We start from the raw sequence: 15,961 nt of genomic DNA, 5'->3' as shown, positions 1-15,961 counted from the left end.
ATAAATTATGGTGACCATATGATTAATATTAGATAATTTTAAAAATAACTTATATAAATATATTAGTAACATTAATAACAATTGGTTTCTAGTTCGTATCAAGTAACCACAAAAAAAAATTATAACATATTCAAATGTGCACGTTATTACGCACACTCATCAAACTTTGAGTAATGCTATGCCTTATTGTTTCCGTTTCTTGTGCACCATGACCATGATATTAACAGTATCATTAATAGTTTCCGTAACAATGTTACAACAAAATTTCCTGGAGAAAAAGCACTTATCAACAGATTTTCTGGCAATAATTTACAAATTCATCTAGGCGTTCCATGTGAAACAGATTACAGCAAAAGCATCAAACACTGCTTACAGGACATACTTGGTCTTTTGGTCAATAGTTTTACATGCTCAGTTTTGTCACCAGTGAACTATATCTAACAAAACCTCCTACTTCTAGTAGCATCTCGGTCTTCAAGAACTCTCAAGAATGATTTACTTGCAAGGTGCTTCGACGCATATGTCATGAAAGATGCCAAGATTAGGCCTCCCACAACCATTAAACCTAACCTGTCAAAGATTATATAAATCTGTCAGTTCTTGCTCCTTAAAGTGTATATGAGCCCACAAAACAAGCAACTGGATAATGCACTTCAGGTCTTTACATCAGAGGATGGAACATCAGTACAAACTTGGCTCATGAATGAAGACTGTTAAAGACTATAATGACAGATACAACTTTAAGAGCTGGTACCATGAGTGATAAGGTTACGCTATTAAGTCACATGAATTTAATGTATCAATCCCATTGATGTATGCTTAAAATCATTTCAAAAGGATCCTTAAGAAGACGCGATGGCCTAAGCAGTTAGGGATGACAGTAGCAAATCTTCTGGAGTCAACTTATCACTTCCATTTCAGAGCAGCCAAAGCTTTTGCAGCCCTGCTAGGCATGGTGTCTCCTCTCAATCCGTAGACATTCAAATCAACAAACCGGAAAGTGTTGAGCTGGGAGAAGGACATGGTTTAGAGAGAAGGCTTTGAAATCTAACTCTGTATTTGAAATGGGGTGGTATATATTTTTATACAAAGTGTAAGAATGGGAATAAAGATGGAATCAGATACAGGCAAGAAGAGACACAAGACGACAAGTATCTGTGTGCGTTTTTTTTGTGCTCTCAAACTCTGTCAAAGGAATAGGTGGATGGTTCTTTTGTGTTGCAGCCTCGGAGGTATCTTTTATAGTACAGGAAAGTAAGGCTGAGGATATACCAAAAGAAAGTAAGGCTGAGGATGTATTTTAACAGAGATAGATGAAGAGGTAACAAACAGATGTATGCAAAAGAAAATAAGTCATGGTTTCATAGTAAAGTTTAATAATTCTTTTCTTTTATATAGCTTGAGATCTGATTGTAAGAATTCAGAATAATTTTGGGATTAATGAAGTATTAAACAAAGCATGGTTTCATGTGGCTGGAACAGCAACTAATACCAAAGTCTGACACCTTTGCAGAGAGTTAAGCCAGTTGGTGTTAACCATGGACTTGGATTAACATGAGAAACTGAAACAAGTCAAGAGAAAGAAGGGAAAACTGAATCCAGATTTATCCATACAAATAGGAGGAATAAAACGCACTAACCAGACCACTTCATGAAGATAATGAGCCTGAGCCAAGTTTTATAATCACTCAGAAATTTTGGTGTTTGCAGAATAAACCTATTCATGTTTAAGAAAATAAAAACAAGAAATCAATTCATCCATGTTTACGAAATCTATATAAACACCAAATGGGATTGGCCTAGTAACACATGACAAACACCACAGAACCAATGCTTTTGTCAAACCAGTATTCCTAATTCATATCCACACTAACACATCAGCAGGACATCAGACTTGTACCTCCACTTGCTTGATAATATACTTGTCCTCACTGCCTCTTTAATTGGCAAAAATGACAAAATCTTTTCCGTAACATCACTCAGAATCAAAACTTTGGAATTACAGAATCAAATTCAATCACCCAAAAAAAAAAACTCCAATTCAGTAACCCTAACCGTAAAAGCCAATCAAACTCAACACAACAAAACTCAATTCCCAATTTCCAAAAGCTAGAGTCAATAACATGAATCAAAATCAAAAACCCACGCCTTTTCATACGACCCCAGCGTGGTTTTTTGATTTAGAAGAGGTTGTGACAGTCACAATGCAAAAGCTTTAACAAGAACTACGAAAATCAAAACAAATATAACAACAATTAGATTAAAGATAAGAACAAAGCAGAGGGAGAGAGACTGACCTGCTTGATTGATGCTTCAATTTCACTTCCGAAATCCTGAGTTTATGCAAGTGAGGCCGAGATCGACAGCAAGAGCGAGAGACTGGATGCGAGAGACTAATCGAGGGTTCTGTGAGACGGAGATTGACTGGATGCGGTGGCGACTGGATGCGAGAGACTAATCGACGGTTCTGTGAGACGGAGATCGACTGGATGCGGTGGCGACTGGATGCGAGAGACTGATCGAGGGTTCTGTGAGAGGGAGATTGACTGACTGGATGAGGTGGCGCCTGGATGGGTTCTGTGAGAGGGAGATCGAGATCGAGATCGAGAGCGAGAGCGAGGATGCGTTTGTGATTAGAGGCAGAGCGAGTGAGAGCGAGAGACTGATCGAGGGTTTGATGGCAGATGACTGTTATTTGTTCAGTCAACGGAGGGTAGAAACCGGGATTTTGAAAGTTTCATTAATGAACAGTAATTAGCGCTACAGTGTGCCGAGCTTCTGGCTTCTTAAAGCTGGGGGGAGTCGGCTTCTGCTTTTAGACAGAAGCTGGGGCAGCTTTTTTCCATGGTCGAGAATAAGCCGGCTCACCAAACAGATATGGCTCTTGTGCTTATAAGCAGGGGAGCAAAAAAGCCCCCCCCCCAAACATAGCCTAAGTAGAGCTTTGATGAGGCCATTTTATGAATAGGAGGCAGCTATAATCCAGTCAAAATGGTGATAAGAGTCTCTTAGGGTCAGTTTGGGATTTATGTGCTGTGAGAGGAAGCAGTTCTGATTTTCTAATCTCTTTTCAAGCTATCTCCTTCATGTGTATTCGTCTCTATCTCTTCAGTAGTCTCTTCACACAAAAAAAAAAAACAAAAAAACACAAAATAAATTGTTTAGCATTGAGATACCAGACTGCAAGTAATTAATTAAAAGATAAGCATTTATATCAAAAAATTTTATCCATGGATGGTAGATTGCAACTAATTTAGACCATTTCAAATGGTAAATTCCAAAATTTCTAATTGGATTTATGCGGATCCCACTTTTTTCAATTGCCAAACTAGCCCTTAGATTGTTGGAGGACTATTAGATGTTACATAACATCTAGTTGAAAAGTCTAAGAGCAAGATACATGTTTCAAAATGGTATGGTTTCCAACTGCAAACCCACAAAGGAGGAGTCGGCATGGTTTTTCGGAATGAGTATAATGCTTTCATGGAGACGATATGCTATCATATTCAACAAGCATGCTCTACACTTCATGTGGAGGCGTTAACACTATATGCGGCATTGCAACTAGTGATCCAACAACAATGGCTTGAAGTGGATGTGGTTGTTACTAACCCCCCTCCCCTTAAAAAAATTAATTTGTTTGATTAAGTCAAGTAAACCAATTAATATAATCAATTAATAGATTTATTACCCTAATTTATATCCAAAGAAACCCAATTAGCTATAAATTTAAATAAAATCATGCCTAATTAAACAAATCAAAATTTTCAAATTGGGATTCTAATAAATAGAGAAGAATAATCTATACTATATTTACAAGAGCAAAACCTTAGGGGCTTCGAGTCAAGGATAGCGGCGACTTTGGCCATTGCGGGGTAGAGTACGTGACATTGATGGGAATTCACATGTCTATAGGTCCTTCGAGGTCTGAGGACAGTAGTGGTGGTGACAAATTCACTGCGGAAGAGTTGGTGGATTTCCCTGGATTTTCGGTAGGTGGTGATCAGGACCCATCCGTGTTCTCGAAGCGACTCGGGATTCCCAGCATCGATCATGGTGTAGTAGATCAAAGGTTGTTTTGTGCCTTGACTGGTGTTGTTGACTGCTTGTGATGAGCAGTTTGGTGACGATGGGCTGGAAGGATTGGCCGCCAGAGACTATGGTCGTGGATTATGGTAGAAAGTGGTTTCTCGTTCTCCTGCTAGCTTTAATTTTCCCTGGGCTTGGGCTCTGTCTCAGGCTTGGGTTGTTAGGACATGGTTTTTGGGCTTTTAAGTAAGGTGTCTTACCACCCTGGCCTCATTTATTTTTGAAAAAATTCTGCAGATGGCCTAAGGTTCACAGTTGACGCTTCTCAACTCTGTCCAACTCTTTTCAGGGTTTTTATTCCGTCACTCCTAGTCCTTAGGGAAAAAAATGAGATCTCCTGAGGTGCAACTCTTGCCATCACTTTTTAGGAAAAAATGTTTCTCACAGACAGCGCCATTTGTTGGTGATGAAAAATTCCAATTGGATTTTAACTCACCAATAAATACATATTAGAGCTGGAGTTAACCAGGAACAATCGAGGAGCTTCATTTTGATCGTTGAATTTACCCTTAACCGTCGGCTTGAAGAGGAGAAGGTGTACCTGCAAAAAACTCTTTGATGCCTAAGTCAATAACTTTCTTAATTGGGCGTAGTATAACAAATCGAAATCAGATGTCTAGCCTGGCTGTGAAGCCCCTTATTTATAGATGATTGCTTACTTAGTTATAATCATTTGTGCACTTATTGTTGTAATCATTGCCGCATTTATTGTCACACCCCAAACCCGAGACCAATATTATATTGAAATATGGTACCCGAATTCGTGATGTGAGTTATTGCAAATAAAACTTCCTCAAAAAATAAAATAAAAGAATTTATATATAAGTCTGAAAAAATACTCTTATTAGGAATTGAAATTATTGTTTTTTTTTTTTACAATATCGGAGCTGAGCAAAATATATTACATTATTTTTTTTGAGAAAGTAGTAGAAAATTAAACATTCATTTATTTAGTGGATCCACCCCGTTTTCCCCAAGCATCTACTCGTTACCTAAAAACAAGGTGTAGTATCATGAGTAATACAGACCCAGTAAGTACAGCTTACATTCTTATATTAAAATGTCTTATAAGAAATTAAATTTGGACAAACAATTCAAATGTACCAAGAACCATTTATATGTTCATACCAATTCGTAAATATGTATATGTATACACACGATACACACATATATAACCAAATATATTCATCCACGTGAATGTTTATGAGACTGGTAATAAATCACAAAGTCACATGCTAGAGTCCACTCTACTCAAAGCACGGATAAGCCGCAGCATATATACTGAGGACACTACCAAAGTATGTATACTCAAGGTCGACACATTCTTCTTATGAGTATAATAGTGCACTATCTGTAGGGACTAGGGCCCTGGCTTAACTTCACAAAACACTTATACCAGTAATTCACTTAAGCACGGGGTAGTACTAATCACCCGGTTTCACATAGTATAGTAAGCTTTAAGTAGAAAATAAGACAATTACTTAAATACTAACAAAGCACATAAGCAAACTTTACATTGTCAATACATAATTAGAGCGAGCAAATACATACATATATATATATATATATATATATATATATATATATATATATATATATATATATATATATATATATATATATTTTTACACACACACACGCAATTAAACTTGAAAGTAAATGTGCAAAGAAATAAAGGTAATAAAAATTAAAGGAAGTAAGAGAATACTAGTTAGTCAGAGAATTAGCAGTCCTTGTTTCTATAATAATTGAATTCTTAGTCCAAAGTGTCCCTTCGTATATCAACATAATAGTGCCAAGAACCGTCAACTTTCCATTTTTGTAACTCATTCAATTTATGTCCAAATTAGGCAAAAGAGCACACTATGTCAAAAGATTTTTCACAAGGAATCTAATGGAATAAGTGGTGTTAGCTCAGTGGTTAGAGCACCCACTACCTAATGACGAAGTCATGGGTTCGAGTCACCATGGGGGTAGGAGTGAAATCCTTTGATCCTCTTTTTTTTTTTTTTTTTTTTAAAAAAAAGTCATGTAATCCAGTTCGAAGTCACATAGTCCAGAAATGGTGAAGATCACAAGTCTTTACGTACTGTGTATTTTACCATTAATTCTCACTACCTAATGACGAAGTCATGGGTTCGAGTCACCATGGAGGTAGGAGTGAAATCCTTTGATCCTCTTTTTTTTTTTTTTTTTTTTTTTTTAAAAAAAAAAAGTCATGTAATCCAGTTCGAAGTCACATAGTCCAGAAATGGTGAAGATCACAAGTCTTTACGTACTGTGTATTTTACCATTAATTCTCAAACTTTCCAGATCACAAGTAGAGGTCTTAAGCTTCAAATTGATATAAAGTTTGTAGAAAATGGTTAAGAAATGAGGGAGATATGAATTTTTGAAGTTGTGATAGCTGTGTGAAGATTTTCAGCGATCGAGTTTAAAAGTTGAAAATTTGATTAGCCATAACTTCTTCATTTCTTAACTTCTTTTTTTTTAGTTATTCAAAAGCCTAAATTGAAGAGATTTTGATGAGGAATTTAATACTGTAATTAATTTTGACAAAACAAATTTTATTGTATACTAAAATACAGGTTTGCAGCAAAGCAGATCATTTTCCATTTTATCATTGGTTATGCATTTTGATAAATCTTAAAGACAAAAGAACATAGAAATGTATTCATGTACTTACGTACTTAAGGAACTCAGAAGGTCTTGTGATCAACCTTTGGACTTCTTTCACAAAAGAAAACTCTTAAGAGAAAAAGGATGAAGGATTTGTGTTTTCTCTTCAACAAGGGAGTTTTTGATCAATTTTGCATTTGATCTTCAAGCTTGTAGGAAATATGATCAGATCATATGTTTATATATGCTAGAATTAATCACTAAAATAAGTAAGTGATTAATATGTTAAGGTGAGTGACTAATATAGTAAGTTGAGTGGCTAGTCTAGTAAGGTGAGTGGCTAATATAGTAAGTTGAGTGACTAGTCTAGTAAGGTGAGTGGCTAATATAGTATTTAAAGGAAATGTTTAAAAAATATTTGGGTTACTTCTAAGTTTAACGAATCTTAGAGTGTTCTACAGTGATACTAAGTTTAGGGTTATTACATTTATAGCTGCGATTATTGTCGCACTTATAGTTGTAATCATTGCTGCATTTTATTGCCGAAATTATTATCGTATTCGTAGCGAAGTTATTTGTCATAATTGCATGTCCAAATTTGTTGACCACCCCACCTCTAAATTGCAATTCCTATTTTCTTGTAGCGGCAGTGACAGTGATATTGACATTAATTGACAGTGACAGTGATAGTGACAGTGACATTGACATTGATTACTGACAGGTACAGTAAGTTTAACATTGACAGTGAAACTCATCAGTAGATCCACTTAAGTTTTCCTTTCATTATTAGAATATCACCCATGATATCCAATATTTGATAAGTTATATTGTCATATTTGACTTATCACAGCAGAATATGCTTAGAAGAAGTGGGTGAATATAGACAACACTTGGAATAAGTGGTGGATATGGACAACACTATGGAGGAACAGTTGGATATGGCGAAATTCCTCATTATAGAGGAAGTGGTGGATCCGGAACAAGTGGTGCACATGGAGGAGTGCAACAATTCAGTGATAGCGGTGGATCCAAAACAAATGGTGGATATGGAAGAATGCCAGAACATGGAGGAAGTAATGATAGTCTACCAAAATACTAACTGTGGTCATTAGTAGTTTTATTTATATTTATGATATCATTTGTTATTTTGTTTAATGCTAAGTGTGTGTGGTACTTTTTCCGAGCTCAAAGCTAATCTCCAAGAAAGTTTTTAAAATGTCATTATTTAATATTGTAATTTTCATAATTTTATAATATATTATCTTTTATAAAATATAATTTATTATTATGTATTAAAATAATTTAGCCCGTATATAATTTCAAATGAAAGATTTCAATGTGATCTTCGCAATGGTATAGTTTATTATTATTAAAAAACTTATAGGCATAAAATTTTAAGAGAAAAAAGAATTGTAACTAAAACCAATAAATGACACAAATGGAATAAAAATAAGATTAGTTGAATGAAGAGGGGCAAAAGAGGAATAAAAAAAGTAAATAATAAAAAATTGAATTGATATGCCTTACAATATTGAAAGCCATATATGGCTTGGACATAAGGCCATCCGGCAAATTTTTTTTTGGAAAACGTGGAATAGCTTACTATGGAAGATGTTGATAAACCATATATGAGTTTATGGGGGTACCTTTGCTGATGGTCTTAGGATTCATAATTAAATGAAAACCTACTAGGTCCTAGCAGCTAAGAGCATCTTTAGCAGACTTTCTATTTTGGCTCATTAGCTATTTTGGAGAGCATGTTTAGTTTTTTAGATGTATATTTTAGCAGCTGCATCAGACTCCTATATAGTTCTCTATTATAACTTTTAGCTATCTCGCTCCTAAATATAGAAAATGAGATGAGGCTATAATTTATCCATTTAAGTTATTTTATGTAATTTATGAATATATTTAAACTATTTAATCTTCATTTAAAAAATAATATAAATTCAAAACTAGCTAAAATAGATAGCACTGATGCAAACGTATTTCTAATGTTGCTAGCCAAAATGACTTTTTAGCTATTTTGGCTAAAATTTGACTTAAAAATAGCTAGCATTGCTAAAGATGCTCTAAGACTCCCATATTTTCTAGATAAATTTAGGTCTATAAATTTTATAATATCTAATTGTAGCTTTATTAGAAAAGGTAATGAGGACAAAGCGTGCTGATTAATTTGAACAACATATATTGAGCACCTTTTCTTGATAACGCTCTCATTCAATCAGTCAAATCAATGGAGCATATTTTCTTTCAGCAAATAAATCGACCATGAAACCTAAGAGGAAATACCAAATGAAGAACAAACATCCTTCTAAGTGTCACATGTTGGCCTAAATTTTGTACAACATGCAAAAAACATTCAAATCCTCTCATCAAATGTTTCTTAGCACTACTATAAAATGGGCCTTAGGACACTAATTGGGGACACTATTTAATAGTGATGTGTTTTAGAAACAGTTTAACACCATTCAACACAGATGGTATGTACGAGTGAGCTTGGCACCATTAGTCAGGGGCCCATCTCTCACACCATTAGTCAGGGAAACTTGTAAACATAGACTACAATGGCAGAAAGCCTTTAATATTGTGATGTTTAGTTGCTGGGTTCTTCAATAGGCAACTTTTGCAGTCCATTCCTTGATCTTTAATCCTTCACCAACATTTGCTAATACAAAAATCCTAGCATCATTTATGTAGTTAAAATCAGCATATCAGTGATTCTACATATATGTACCAATATTTTGTTGCATGCAATTATGAATTATATATGAAGCAAGAGATGTAACAATACGAAGATGTTTCAGCAATCTCATTAACCATGCTACCACAACTACTTCATCACCAGCCAACATCTCTTTGAGTGCCTTGAAACTGAATATTTGAATGACTAAAGTTAATGACAACTGATTTTATCCAATCAAACTAACTAGGCAAGGGGAACTCAGTGATATATGCACATGAAAGTATGAAAATGCAGATCATACTTATTGAAATTTAAAGTTCGTTGTTTACATGTTAAACTTGCAGGTTACCTCTACACCTTCTATAAAAACAGCACAAGTTCCACACAATATTTACCACAACTCAATACTAGTACATTCTCTATTATTGTGAAGCTTGCCAAGCAATATCTGGAGGAAAATTATGCCGCAGAAAGCTCATATTTTCAGTAGAGGAAGAGACAAATACTCTCTTCAAACCCTCCACAATCACCATCGTTTGTTAACTCTACTCCTATCATGCCACAACCTTCAAATGACCCTAATCATTTACTAAAAGTTTACCTTCATAGGTTTGTTGAACTCTTTCCCATACAACTTGATGTGAATCATGTGGAAATTCAGTCATCTCACCCACATTTCCTTTCTACTGAAATATTTACATCCCTAAGAAGTGAGTCACTTCTATCCATTAAATCTACTTAATTGACTCCGACTAGCTAGCTTCATCCCCCTCTACATGTGAACCAAACAACCAACAAGCTTTCTATTGGAACTCCTACACTAGCACTTCACCCAGACAATATGTGACCCTTAAAAATAACAGGCTACATGTCTTCTACTTTAGTAGTCCATCCCACAAGTTTCACAAATCCATTTTCCTGACCCCACCAAGGTTTAACACTCCAACCAACAATCCCTTCTATTAGTATTGTGCAATTCCTGACTCCATCAACCTGGATTGGAAGACCTACTTCAGACGAGATACACATGAGCTTGAGTGATTCTACATATAAGTACTAACATTTTGTTGCATGCAATTATGAATTAGGGTTAATTACAGTTTACCTCCCTGAGGTTTGGGGGTATCATCATTTCACCCCCTCTACTTTCAATTTTGACTTTTTACCCCCTAAACTTTCCAATTTCAATCAGCCGTGTCCAATTTCTCCTATTCCGTCCAAATTGAACGTTAAGTCTGACCCTTGAGGGCTAAAATGGTCATTTCAACATAAAAAAATAATTAAAAAAAAATTATTATTATTTTCTGTTTTTTAGTTTTTTTTTTTGTTCCTTCGTTTTTTTTTTTTTAAAAGAGTTTTTTTTTTCTGGTCTTCAACCTATACACCACAAGTTATAATAGGTTTATAAAAACAAAAAACTACTCTAAGTGGTTGAAAGCCGCTCGCTGGTCTACGATATTTGTGATATATCTCCAATAAAGTGAAGAATTTTAGGATATATCCCCAATAAAGTGAAGAAATATTTGTAAAAAATAATTTTACACTTTATCTGTAAATAAATATCAGTAAAATAATTTTACACTTTATCTGTAAATAAAATTCTTCAATTTATTGGAGATATATCACAAATATGTAGACCAAAAATGATTTTACACAGATATTTCTTCACTTTATTGGGGATATATCCTAAAATTCTTCACTTTATCGGAGATATATCACAAATATCGTAGACCAGCGAGCGGCTTTCAACCACCTAGAGTATTTTTTTTGTTTTTATAAACCTATTATAACTTGTGGTGTATAGGTTGAAGACCAAAAAAAAAAATACTCTTTAAAAAAAAAAACGAAGAAACAGAAAAAAAAAAAAAACTAAAAAACAGAAAGAAAATTATTTATTTATTTATTATTTTTATGTTGAAATGACCATTTTAGCCCCCAATGGTCAGACTTAACGTCCAATTTGGACGGAATAGAAGAAATTGGACACGGCTGATTGAAATTGGAAAGTTTAGGGGGTAAAAAGTCAAAATTAAAAGTAGAGGGGGTGAAATGATGACACCCCCAAAACTAAGGGGGGTAAACTGTAATTAACCCTAGGAATTATATATGAAGCAAGAGATGTAACAATAGGAAGATGTTTCAGCAATCTCATTAACCATGCTACCACAACTACTTCATCACCAGTCAACATCTCTTTGAGTGCCTTGAAACTGAATATATGAATGACTAAAGCTAATGACAACTGATTTTATCCAATCAAACTAACTAGGCAAGGGGAACTCAGTGATATATGCACATGAAAGTATGATAATGCAGTTCATACTTATTGAAATTTAATGTTGGTTGTTTACATATAAAACTTGCAGGTTACCTCCTCACCTTCTATAAAAACAGCACAAGTTCCACACAATATTTACCACAACTCAATACTAGTACATTCTCTATTATTGTGAAGCTTGCCAAACAATGTCGGGAGGAAAATTATGCCGCAAAAAGCTCATATTTTCAGTAGAGGAAGAGACAAATACTCTCTTCAAACCCTCCCCAATCACCATCGTTTGTTAACTCTACTCCTATCATGCCACAACCTTCAAATGACTCTAATCCTTTACTAAAAGTTTACCTTCATAGGTTTGCTGAACTCTTTCCCACACAACTTGATGTGAATCATGTGGAGATTGAATCATCTCACCCACATTTCATTTCTACTGAAATATTTACATCCCTAAGAAGTGAGTCACTTCTGTCCATTAAATCTACTCAATTGACTCCGACCAGCTAGCTTCACTCCCCTCTACATGTGAACCAAACAACCAACAAGCTTTCTATTGGAACTCGTACACTAGAACTTCACCCAGACCAATATGTGACCCTTAAAAATAACAGGCTACATGTCTTCTACTTTGGTAGTCTATCCCACAAGTTTCACAAATCCATTTTCTTGACCCCATCAAGCTTTAGGACTGCAAACAACAATCCCTTCTATGAGTATTGTGCAATTCCTCACTCCATCAACCTGAATTGGAAGACCTATTTAGGGTGAGATACACTTGAGCTTGAGTGATTCTACATATATGTACCAACATTTTGTTGCATGCAATTATGAATTATATATGAAGCAAGAGATGTAACAATACAAAGATGTTTCAGCAATCTCATTAACCATGCTACCACAACTACTACATCACCAGCCAACATCTCTTTGAGTGCCTTGAAACTAAATATATGAATGACTAAAGCTAATGACAATTGATTTTATCCAATCAAACTAACTAGGTAAGGAGAACTCAGTGATATATGCACATGAAAGTATGATATTGCAGTTCATACTTATTGAAATTTAATGTTGGTTGTTTTCATGTTAAACTTGCAGGTTACCTCCTCACTTTCTATAAAAACAGCACAAGTTCCACACAATATTTACCACAACTCAATACTAGTACATTCTCTATTATTGTGAAGCTTGCCAAACAATGTCTGGAGGAAAATTAAGCCGCAGAAAGCTCATATTTTCAGTAGAGGAAGAGACAAATACTCTCTTCAAACCCTCCCTAATCACCATCGTTTGTTAACTCTACTCCTATCATGCCACAACCTTCAAATGACCCTAATCCTTTACTAAAAGTTTACCTTCATAGGTTTGCTGAACTCTTTCCCACACAACTTGATGTGAATCATGTGGAGATTGAATCATCTCACCCACATTTCCTTTCTACTGAAATATTTACATCCCTTAGAAGTGAGTCACTTCTGTCTATTAAATCTACTCAATTGACTCCGACCAGCTCGCTTCACTCCCCCCTACATGTGAACCAAACAACCAACAAGCTTTCTATTGGAACTCGTACACTAGATCTTCACCCAGACCAATATGTGACCCTTAAAAATAACAGGCTACATGTCTTCTACTTTGGTAGTCCATCCCACAAGTTTCAAAAATCCATTTTTCTGACCCCATCAAGCTTTACGACTCCAACCAACAATCCCTTCTATGAGTATTGTACAGTTCCTCACTCCATCAACCTGGATTGGAAGACCTACTTCTGGTGAGATACACCTAAGCTTGAGTGATTCTACATATAAGTGATTCTACATATATGTACCAACATTTTGTTGAATGCAATTATGAATTATATATGAAGCAAGAGATGTAACAATACGAAGATGTTTCAGCAATCTCATTAACCATGCTACCATAGCTACTTCATCACCCGCCAACATCTCTTTGAGTGCCTTGAAACTGAATATATGAATGACTAAAGCTAATGACAACTGATTTTATCCAATCAAACTAACTAGGCAAGGGGAACTCAGTGATATATGCACATGAAAGTATGATAAGACAGGACCCGCTCCGGATTTCACCCAAAATCCGAAGTGGCCCTGCGGGGCCCACCTTAAAAGAAATTCACTTCCTCTAAAAATGGACTACCCAAAACCTGTAGAAAAGCATTTACACTTCTAAACCATCCATCCTTATTCTCCTGGAGCCACCCTACTCCCCAAATCACAACATCTTCCAATTCACATTACACAAAACTCAACTTAACAACATTAAAGAGGATAAAGGATCGATAAATCCTACAATGCGGAAGCAGTGACAGCTATGCCTCAACTCCATGTACGCCCGACCTCAACTAAACTATCCTGCAAACTGAGCATTTAAAACCGAAGGGCCCAGGGGAAGGTAATTGAAAAACACGTTAGCGTGAGTGGACAAAATAAGTAATTGAAAAGAAAATGGATTTAATACTTTCCCACATTTTTCTCTTTAAAACAACCAGATGCATGCAACAATTAAGGAAAAATAAACTGACTGATATTCAGCTAAAAAAAAAGAAAACCGACTAGCCCCGCTAGTCAAAAATAATATAATGAGTAGGGGAAGATGATGGCCATACGAATGAGCCTCCCATGCTAAAGTACTCCTATATACTCCCGTTATATACCCACACGCCACTAAGTGTAGCGATTAGGATACTGGGCTTCAGCATTACTGTCACAAAGACAGTAACCAGCGCTACAAAGGCGGACGGGCTTCGGTGATCCCATCACCTCACCACAAAGGTGGACATCAATGCTAGCATAATAAAAAAATCACCCAAAGTATGGCAAAAGAAATCAGAAAACCAAATAAATCCATAAATACATAAGGCTTCCCCATATCACGCAATGAATTTCCAACGACGTGTCCCACACGCCAAGATAATCTCAAGTTCAATAAACAGATAGGCGAGATTAAACAAAATAATAATTCTCAAACCTAAAATCATTACTAAGGCATTCCCAATACCAAAACCAAAGATCGAATAAATAAACAAGAAAAAATTCCATCGAAATCCCATTTTGAAAATCTTTCAGAAATCCCAAATCGATGAATGAAATTAAATATGAAATTCCGGAAATCAACAGAAATCACAAATTCGAATCCGAGCATAACAAATTAATATCCGAAATTCATAACCGAGGTAAATCATAATCAATCTCAGAAAATCATTATTGAAAGCAAATCCACGAGATAAACTGAAATCAAATTCCAGAAACAAATAATATGCTCGAAAAGTAATATGATAATTAAATAAAGAATTAATTCAAGAAATAAACGCATGCATTATTATTTAAAACAAAAGTCCACTCACAATACTATATAGGCGACCACGCATACGAGTTTCCTTCGTCGAGCAGTAGCTCGGTATAGCGCCCTGTACACAATTATATTCCGTGAACAACAATTCGACAATTAAATACGATTCCAAAATCAATCCTCTTAAATCAACCTCTCCATTTTCTTCAATTCAACCCAAACTTTACCACCAACACCATTTCATTAATTTACAAGTTCTAGGGCAAATTCGAGAGAAATCCGACGATCGGATTCTCATAAATAGATAACCGAAATTCTGAATTTATAATCGATTATTCAAAACTTCCCTAATCTTCACCAAACTTCATATATAAGCTCTACAACATTTATAGGATTTAATAGGCTAAAAATTGAAATTAAAAAGTTGCCCTACGCGCCTCCACGCGCGACCTACATTGGCGGCGCGTGGGGTTCACGCGCCACCGGCCACCACCTCCGATAGTCACCAAATTTTGGCAGCAACACCTACTCAACAAGCCTAACAACTTTCTCAACTGTGACAAAGTCAGAAAACGACTAGAAGTACCTCAACAATTAAGGAGAAGTTTGAACCCGATTCGTGGATAGTGACCCGTAGCTTCTAGCCGTCAGTTCTTCCTCCACGTTTTGATTCTTGGCAAAAGCTTTGGAGAGGATGGTCTACGTCTCAAGCCGCTTCTGATCGGCCAAGTTTGGCCGGTTTTGGTGGCCGGAAACTGGAGAATAAGGCGTTGACTCAAAACGGGGTTGTGGAGTTCTCGGCCTTGGATCTTCGTTTTCCGCCCAAGATGCCATGATCTACCACCATGGGGAGGTTGGGTACGGGCAGAGGAGTCGAACCGTGCCGGCCACACGCTCCCAGGTGGCCGGAGGAGGAAGTTGCAGAGGTGAGGCCGAAGAGATAAAGTGACGCGGAAGGAGAGAGAGGAAGAAAAAGTTACCCG

At 35.9% G+C, this 15,961-nt stretch overlaps 1 long non-coding RNA gene across 2 annotated transcripts; it reads right to left on the bottom strand.

The window, feature by feature from the left end:
- Positions 1-344: 344 nt before the first annotated feature.
- LOC133738510 (uncharacterized) lies at positions 345-2,889 on the bottom strand. 2 transcript variants are annotated; one of them, XR_009860138.1, is made up of 2 exons: positions 2,298-2,889; positions 345-570 (listed from the first exon to the last, which is right to left on the bottom strand). It is a non-coding gene; the product is annotated as an uncharacterized LOC133738510 (long non-coding RNA). The 2 variants fall into 2 exon arrangements; XR_009860139.1 differs by lacking the exon at positions 2,298-2,889 and adding an exon at positions 666-1,634.
- Between the last annotated feature and the right edge of the window lie 13,072 nt (positions 2,890-15,961).

Source organism: Rosa rugosa, chromosome 3 (genome assembly GCF_958449725.1).
Source record: "Rosa rugosa chromosome 3, drRosRugo1.1, whole genome shotgun sequence".
NCBI lineage: Eukaryota > Viridiplantae > Streptophyta > Magnoliopsida > Rosales > Rosaceae > Rosa > Rosa rugosa.
Note: the sequence above shows the minus strand (reverse complement) of the source record. Positions and strands in the feature narration are given on the sequence as shown.